The following is a 9,296-nucleotide window of genomic DNA, read 5'->3' as shown; positions in this document are numbered from 1 at the left end:
AAATGAGGGGAAAAGGAAGGAAAAAATATGACAAGGGAGTGAAACAAAAAGAGTGAAAGGTGAAAGAAGAAAGATGATGAATCACAACTGCTCACGTGCAGCAGTGAAAAAAAGAATGAAGGTAAGGAACAAAAAAAGAGGATGGACTGATGGGTGGATAGACCGATAGATAAATAGATGTACTTTATTGTAATTAAGGGGGAAAAGAGAGTAAAATAAAAACTAAAATATTTAAAAGCTTGTAAAGAAAGAAAAACAATGAAGAGAGGACAAATGTGTAAAGAAAATGAATGTTTAAAAGCAATGTAATGAAAGGAAAACGGAAGAAATCTCTGTTCATCAGACACGGAAACAGAAAGCAGTAAAACAAAAAGAATGTAAGTGAAGATAAATAAATGAAAAACAGAAAAATAAGGGAGGAAAGATCAAATCTAAACAGAAGTGATGGAGAAATAAGGGAAGGGAGAAATGCGTGTTATATATGGCTGTGTGGAGTACAGCTCCCTCTAGAGGTGAATTTGGACAAAACTTCACGTCACTTAGTCACTATAAAGCTTGGTCTGAATAAACCACACTGTTGAGACACGTTCACTTCCTGTTCGGGGACTTCACTGTCACGTTAGTTTTGTGTGATTGGCCTCACGATGCAGTGATCCAACTTTGCTGATGATTGGACAAATTTTTTTTTTTTTAATTCACAATGGTGGGAAATCCAATTTGCAGAAGCTACTTTAAACTCGGCTTGACCTGAAGAATCTTGGGAATCGAGTTTCTACGATGTTGTATTGTTATTATAGTAAACGTTTCCATATTTGGCCTGAAGGTGGTGCTATAGTGCTGGAGTGGTGTACATTAGAACTTCATACACACTGGTGGAAGTGTTCTGATTTTACATAACGTCCAAATCCGCTAAGGTGCTTGGCCCTTAAAATACAACGTAATGAAGGAGAGAAACTTTTTTTTACAATTATCGCAGACTCGTCTTCTGAAGGTAAAAAGGTTTATTACAGAAAGATGGTTAATACAGGATAGAATAATGAGAGCGCTCTGAAGCCCTTGTACTAAACCACTACTATATATGTGAAACACAGAGCATGACATAATTGAGGCAGGTCAAACAGGCTTTGTTTTAGGATCTTGGAAGTTGTTTAGACGAGCCTTGAACAGAAGAACATGTTTGTGTCTGCGTAAGCAGATAAACATCCTGTACTGATCTCACTGACATGACGTGGCCTTCTTAGGCGTTATCCTCACCTAAGAATGAAATAGAACAAGAATAAAACTATTACAAAGTAAAAGAGTCGTTTCCCTCACATTTCCCCCATTTTATCATCACAAAATATGATAACTAAAATTAACAGAAATTACAATGCTGTGAATACATCAGAACTTCAGAATCCTTTCACGGTTCAACTGAATTCATCATAAAACAGACATAATGAAGGTGCTAAGGCTGTTTTTATGGATATAAAGTATCCTGCCATCGAGCAAGCTCATTTAGGGTGAAATGAGAATCGTCATGGTCAAAGGAATATTTACAATAGGTGTGAAATGGATGTCAATGGGTCGTCATCGTCAGTGTCGCTGGGAGGATCTAGTTCCCAGTCAGGTTTAGGATACAAGTCAGGTTGGTCATCATAGGGATCGTAATCAGTCTTTGTCAACATCAGCGTTTGGTCATTAGTGATTTCAACGAGCGTGACAGACTGCTCCGAACGAGAGAAACAATACAAGGCAAAATGAGCAAGACGAGAAGAATCACTGCACCTATTGGTAGACAGACGGTTAATATCCAGGAGCCCCATCCCCCAAGTACCGAGTTCAGCCAATCAAACCCCGTCTCGCTAGTCTGTGGAGGGTTGCGTATCGCGGACCGCACGTGTTCAATGATAGAATAATTGTTATGTGTCTGCGTGACGAGCGGACGTGTGACGACGTGTGGGTAGCACTGTTGGCAATGATTCTTCTGACGAAAGGCGATACAGAACGGTTTACAGAGGCGGCCAATATCTTGGCATACGGGCTTTTAACTACTAATTGTAGTCCAATCTGCAGTAATAGTCTACTAAAGAACTTTGCGGGCTGATGTGGGACCTATTGAAATCACGTCGCCTTAGGTACTTAGTCCCATCACCACGATCAGCTAAATACCAAATTTGGGTAAAAGTGTGTGCGTCATGCACTCTTTCTGCTGCAACGATGTGATTGGCGTGATTGATCATTAAGTCTTCCACCCAATAAACTTCAATATCGTGCTTTGGTTTATCTTTCCAGCTTAAGGGTCTACCCCGGACCCTCAGTGTTGTCGGGAAAGGTCCGAGTGATTTGTGAGTTTATTTCTATGACGGGGCTTACTCACAGATACCACCTATACCAGGAGAAGGATGTATGATTAGGAATAGGTTTGTATGTATGAGCGGATGTGCAGGTCAACATCTAATGATTTGTGTCTAGTCCTCAACAGTAGTCTGTGGTCAGGAAGCTTTGGGGAGTAAGAGGTACGGTAGCAAAGTCACGTCATCTAACCTCTGTCCTGGTCACGTGGCTATATATTACGCACTAATGAAGTTCAGTCCTCCTAAGAATACAGTTTGAGTCGTCAACATTTTCTCCAAAAACTACATGTCCATGATTTCACAGGCTACTAGATACCACTTGGTGTGAGAATGTGTGTTTGAGTGTAGTGTGTCATGTGTGTGGGTGTGTATATGCAGATTGTTGCTCGTGAGTGTCGGTCCTCCTAGAGGCCTCTTGAAAGAGAATTACGGTCTAGTTCTCCTATTGCAGTCCCGTCTTCTCCAGCTCAGTGCTTGGCTCTGGTACTCTCCTGCACTGGCTCACATGCATCCATGTGGCTCTCTGGTTGACTTTCACCACGGAGCGAGTGATGAAAAGGATCTAGAAAGGCCCCGACCACTGTGGCTTGTTCCACCTGGTCCTGCGGAAGTCCTTGATCACGATCCACTCTCCGGGCTTCAGATCACGCAGCGGAACCGTGGCTAGATCTGGAAATGCCGCCTTTACCTGCTTGTGGATAGAGTGCAGAGCAGACGACAGGGTTGCACAGTAATTTAACATTACCTCATCACATGCTGCAGCATCGGGAAGAGGAGCTGTGGCAGGTCCAATTCCTGTGTGTGGAGGTCTCCCAAACAGTATCCCAAAGAGGCTGAGGCCATCCTAAGCCTGTTTCAGAACAGCATTTGCTCAATCTGTTTTTTTGTGTCCCATTTTCTCTCTCTACCAAACCTTACTAGCTTGATGATATGCACAGTGCTGCTTTAATTCAATACCCAATTATTCACCCATCTACTTAATGGCATGACTCACAAAAGATGTGCCATTATCACTGGAGATTATCATTATCACTACCGCATCCGAGTCCTGTTTGGACGTAGGGACGTGGCCTTCTCTACCTTCAAACCTCAACCCACGTTATGAGTTGCGCAAACAGCATAAACAAAATTATTATTATTATTTTAGAGTAATTAGAGAAACCAATGCTTTATCACAGCTATCCATTCCCCCCTTTTTGACGCATGGTCCCTGCCATGCGTCAACTTTGAAGACAAGGACAGCCCTGGGGGCATCGCCAAACTCCGTCAACAACCGTGCGGCCTGCTTTGCGCCACACAGCCTTTTCCTCCACCGTAGCCCGTGCTTGGAGGTCTGAAAGATGTAAAGAAGGAGTGATTATTTTCTTTTGAGTTTTGGGACCATAGATGCAGCTGTTTACTTTGCTGCACTGTCCGCTCAAGCGTTTCCTAGGAAAATAGGGTCTAATTTGTTAGTGTGTGCATCACATTTGCATACTGCAATCATTTTGGGGAGTAGGACTGCGTCCAGCAGTTCGGAGACAAGTTTGTGGTGGGCTATGTGTGTTCCTGAACTCGTCAGGAAGTTCCGGTGTTTCCAAATTGTCCCCAAATCATGTACTACCTCAAAGGCATATCAACTGTCTGAAAAGATATTTACCTACTGTCCCTCAGCATGTCTTCATGCCTCTATGAGGGTGTACAGTTCAGCTGCTTGTGCTGAAAGGTTTGAGGGGAGACTTCCTGATAGACCGTCTCGTGTGCGGTCACTACTGCATAGCCCACGCGATTTTTACCTGTCTCTGGGTCACGTGACGCTGACCTGTCCACGAAGGGGATCCGATCTGGGTTTTCCAATGGAACATCCTTCAGGTCGACTCTAGCAGAGTTCGTTAGTCAGTACAACACAATCATGTGGTTCTCCGTCTCCCTCTGTTGGAAGAAGAGTAGCAGGGTTAAGGACAGTACATCATTTTATAGTGACCTTCGGCATGTCTAGTAGTATAGTGTTATGGTGCAGCCACTGTTGGGTGGACAGATGTGAGGTTTTCTTTTCAAGTAGGAGTAACAACACCTCACGTGGAACCAAGAGGATCAATTCTGAGTAACCTACCAGGTCTCTGGATGCCACCACAGCTTTCTCAGCTGCTGCTACTGCACGTACACACGGGGGAAACTCTGTGGCGACTGGATCCAACTTACCTGAGAACGAGCTGTCCAACCTGTCGCATATGCCATCTCTCTGAGCGGTGCTTCTAGAACGGTATAGTTTCGAACGAAGGTTCTTCAATACGAACACATACCTAGCATAGAGAGAACTTGTTCTTCGTCAGAGGCTTGGGAATCTTCTGGATTGCAGATACTCTTTCAGCGGAGAGTTTCTTTCCCTTTGCAAAAATGTCATGACCCAAGAAATCTCACTTCTTGTTGTTCATACTATAATTTGGCGAGACTAACTTTATGTCCCTCTTTGGCAAGATGCTGCAACAATTTAATGGTGTCAGTTTCACACTGTGCCCTGGAGAGAGTGGTAGAGGTGCTAAGCTGTCCTTTAGCATTTGGTTGTATATCGTTAGTGACTCTCAATACCCTTAACACAAGCGAGTGAAAGTGTAAGGATGTCCGTCAAATATGAATGCAAACTGATTGTATTTTTTCAAGAGATATACTTTAAAAAATGCATTAGCTAAATCTATGACTGAAAACCATTCGCTATTTGCTGGAACCTGGTGTAATATAGTGTAAGGATTTGGCACGTCTGGAGCTCTCTGTTTAAATATTGGAGTTTAAATATTGGAGTGCGCACTGACTAATCAGGACAGCGAACAATGACCCCTGTCTTCAATAATGAATAGAAATCTGGTCCAATGCCCTCAAAAGCTTCTGATTTAAAAGGGTATTGAGATTGTCTGGGCCTAAAGTCAGATTTGGGCGTGATCACGACTGGTAGTGCACTTCTAATCAGGCCTACATCATGTTTCCCTTGGGCCCACAGCCCGAGAGGCACCTTCTTCATTTGTGGGTGTGTCTCTAGGGGTTTGCCATGAGCAGTCGTCGTAGTTCATGAGTGGTGGGTCTGAATTCTCTGCGGAATATCTGAAGTTCATCCCCAAACTTTCGTCCTCCTGCTTCGCGGAGCACCAGCAGATGCGTCATCCTGATGTCTTCCAATGTCCAGGGTCTGTGAAGTAGCATAGGGCCTCCTTCCCTGGCCACTTCGTGCACTGTCCCTTCTCTGTCCGATTTTGTTGGTCTGAAGCCCTCAGGCAGCAACGTTTTGGTCCCTTCACTTGGGATCTCGTGTGTAACGCCACAGGTGAGGATAGGACGGCTGGAGCATAGTTCGGCGGGGGTTGGTGGCTCAGTTCCGACAGGTTCGGATGGAGTGGCGTAGGCTGGGCCGCCTCATCGTGAGGAGGTGCCTCTGACACTGCAGGAGGGTTAAGATCATGCTGGCATATTGGGTAAATCTACAAGGGCATAGCAGGGTGCACCCCATGAAAGCCATCTTACAAGAATGCTCAGAGTTTTATAGGACTAACTTTAATATCTTCGGATGGTTAGGAAATACAAAGGCACAAAATGCAGGTCTCAGTCAGCTACAAGTAAGCCCCATTGTGGCGATACCAACTGTACCACCCTGGAGATTCATAAAACCATCTGTAGATACAAGATTACAACAACTATTAAAAGAGAATTCTAAAATATCACCACAAGGGATAATAATTCAAAACTATATGGACCAGTATCAGGAAAATTACTCATACATACAGATGGGTCAAAACAGCCCGATTCCTCGGTATGAAGTAGAAATCAAAAAAACGAGCAACCGTTCATTTATCAGTGTACACTGTAGAATTATTAGGAGTTCTATTGGCACTGCAGCCAGAAAAAAAAATCATCAGAACCAAGATGTCGCTATAGCTTCCGACGGTCTATATGCAATTTCAAGCATACAGTCTGGGAAAACATCATGCAGACAAGACATTGTCTACTAAATACTTTATCTGCTTCTCATACTTCATGATAAGGGGCTGAATGTTTCCTTCTTCTGGGTTCCTGCACATGTAGGGGTAGAAGGAAATGAAACTGTGGATGTACTGGCAAAAAGATCGATAGAACATGAAACGGTTGATATACAAATACCATTAAGTAGAGCAGAGATCAAAACCATTATAAAGGGACACACACATAAAATATGGCAGGAATACTGGGACATAGCTGACACCGGACGACATCTATATATTATACAAAAACAAGTGGGCATGAGTGTGAGGCAGGGCAGAAACCCAAAGGTAGAGACGATAATTACTCGTCTTAGAATAGGTCATGTTGGCTTAAATCTAGCATTAAACAGAATAGGAAAACACCCCACTGGACTCTGCACACATTGCAGTACACAAGAGACAGTGAAACACATTCTGTTAGACTGCAAAAGGTATGAGGAGGAAAGAACTGAGCTAGAGATGCAGATTGGACAACAAAACATGACACTAGAGAACTTGCTGGGGAAAACATCTGGGAAAATGCACCGCCCCCTAATGAACTATTTAAAAATACTGGGATAAGTGAGAGACTTTAGTAATCTAGTAGGAATATCTAGTATATAATTATTTATCTCTTTATTTTCTTTTATTTATGTAGTACTGTTTTGGTATTGTTATTATTATTATTATTATTATTATTATTATTATTATTATTATTATTATTATCCATTTTATTTTATTTTTCTGCCAATCTACTGCCCACACTCCAGTCCAGTAGGTGGCGGTAATTCACCTTTAGCTGGTTTGCCAACCACCATTAAAACAAAAAGAAGTAGTAGTAGAAGAACCGGACTGAAGGAGGAACGAGAGCGCAGAACTTATCATGAAGTTAGCTACAAACATTCTTCCCTTTCGGAAAAAAATAAAATAAAAAAAATAACCCAATAATGAGCCCCTGAGCTGCGGTTTCTTCTGGCCCTCGGTGGCGACATAAATTTCTCCGTCGGAGGTTCGCTATCTCCATTTCACATGCCACCTCTGATTATTATTTTTTTTCTCTTCTAAAGCCATTTCAGGACACTGAGGCCGGGCAGATGCAGTACATTCTCTCAAACGCCAACTTCCTGTTATGTGAGCGCCCACACACTCTCTCTCATAGTACAACGTGTGAATTTTAATTGCTCTTCCCTCATCCGTTACACGTGTAGAAAACACACGTGACGGTTCCTGAATGGGGAAAATACACAGACTTCTTCTGGAGATTAGCATGACAGAACCAGGAAACTTTCCTGAATGCTGATATATAGTATATTTAAATTAAAAATGCAGGCTCGAGGCTGTATTCGGAATTGCCGGCTTGAGAGGCATACAGGGAAAGTTCCTCATATTCAGAATCAGATGTTTAAACGTTATTAAAGAATCATCTGCAGGTTTAAAGGCAATTGTTTAGTCGCTAGACTTTGAAATATCTGGCAACCTCTGAGGTGTAAAATTAAAAATCGACACTATAAAGCCTGGATTAGACCGTATAACTACATAATGGTAGTCGCAAACTCGCTAGTAAACTACTCGGACAGGTTAGCAAGCAGAGCGGATAGCTAATTCTTTAATAAATAAATAAATAAATAAAGCTAATTCGTGGCTAACATGCAAGATGTTTTTAAATTAATGTTTAGGTCCTATAAAGTCTGGATTAGACATAACTATATTTTACAGATGTGTTTTATACTGTTTATCATGCACGAGTTAGCTAGCTAGCAATTCAGGATAGACGGGTTAACAAAGAACAATAAAAACACAAAGTTGACTGAGAAGGCCGTTGCTAAGCAACTGGCAAAAGAGTATTGGAACAGAAATGTTGGAAATGTAAACATTTCCCTCAGATGTGTTGGTAAATTTGTGAAAAAAGGCTCACGGTGGCTAATATGATGCTTCGGTTACACTTAGCATAAACTGCTAACTCCTGTTTGTTCCACCGTATTGAGAAACTTCAGCGTCACGCTTAGGATTTAAGATTTGTTCCCGTGTCCTCTGTGGGGCTCTTGTGAATCGCTAATGAGCAGATTAGCATGCAGGCTCTTAGCTACCGAGAAGGCAACAATAGCTAAATGTTTTGTTCCGCAGTATCTAATTAAGAACACTTCTCTGCAGTGCTCTTAAACATAAGCATTAGGGACTATCCAATTAACCCTAAAGAGTGAGCTAGGCTAATATTGTTAGTGTCTCTGCTGATATAAAGGACTGTCATTGTGTATTTGTGTCATAACGAGGTCTAAAAGCTTTTACTAAGTCACTAAATTCATGCTAAATACCCAAACAGGAAGTACTTACCAAGGATTAGTTGAGGATTAGCCAAAGCGTTATCGTTAACAACATGCTAACGAACGTTTTCTTTAGCCTGTAAGCCTTTCTTCAGCGATTCAGAGAATCATTAAGAGAGTCATTTAGTTCAGAGGACTATTCAGTGAGTCGTTTACATTATTCAGATTATCATTCATTGAATCGTTTGTTACGCAAATGAATTAAAAGAGTCTCTTGAATTACAGTATTCAGCGAGTCATACAGAGAGTCTTTAATTTAATCCATTCAGATAGTCATACAGTGAATTATTTGTTATGCAGACATTAAAAGAGTCGTTTAATTTATTCATAGAGTCGTTCAAAGAGTCATTTTAGTTATCGAACTGAACTGTGTGACTCTCTGGGTGAATAAAAGACTCTCAGAAACGCTTTCATGACTCTTTTAATGTGTTTAAGTGAGTCGTCCAAAAAGTTGGTTATTACACTGAATCACTCAGAGCGTCATTCAGATATTCGTTTGTGAATCTCTGAATGACTCTCTGAGTGACTTTCCGTTGGAGAAATATGAAATATGAAAATATGTGTCTGCATATTTTTTTTATTGTATTTGTATTTTAAAAAATTGTTTTATTTATTATTATATGCTTTGTTTCTTTTATATATTATATTCTTTACATTTTATTTATTTTACAGAT

The 9,296-nt window shown here is 41.5% G+C and overlaps 1 long non-coding RNA gene across 4 annotated transcripts; it reads right to left on the bottom strand.

Annotated features, from left to right (window-relative positions):
• Positions 1–91: 91 nt before the first annotated feature.
• LOC128608438 (uncharacterized) lies at positions 92–8,784 on the bottom strand. 4 transcript variants are annotated; one of them, XR_008386071.1, is made up of 5 exons: positions 8,633–8,784; positions 4,112–4,247; positions 3,331–3,669; positions 2,767–3,186; positions 92–1,254 (listed from the first exon to the last, which is right to left on the bottom strand). It is a non-coding gene; the product is annotated as an uncharacterized LOC128608438 (long non-coding RNA). The 4 variants fall into 4 exon arrangements; XR_008386070.1 differs by having other exon boundaries at positions 2,767–3,669; positions 3,976–4,247; XR_008386069.1 differs by having other exon boundaries at positions 2,767–3,669.
• Between the last annotated feature and the right edge of the window lie 512 nt (positions 8,785–9,296).

The sequence above is a fragment of the Ictalurus furcatus genome, chromosome 6, assembly GCF_023375685.1.
Source record: "Ictalurus furcatus strain D&B chromosome 6, Billie_1.0, whole genome shotgun sequence".
Taxonomy (NCBI): Eukaryota; Metazoa; Chordata; class Actinopteri; order Siluriformes; family Ictaluridae; genus Ictalurus; species Ictalurus furcatus.
Note: the sequence above shows the minus strand (reverse complement) of the source record. Positions and strands in the feature narration are given on the sequence as shown.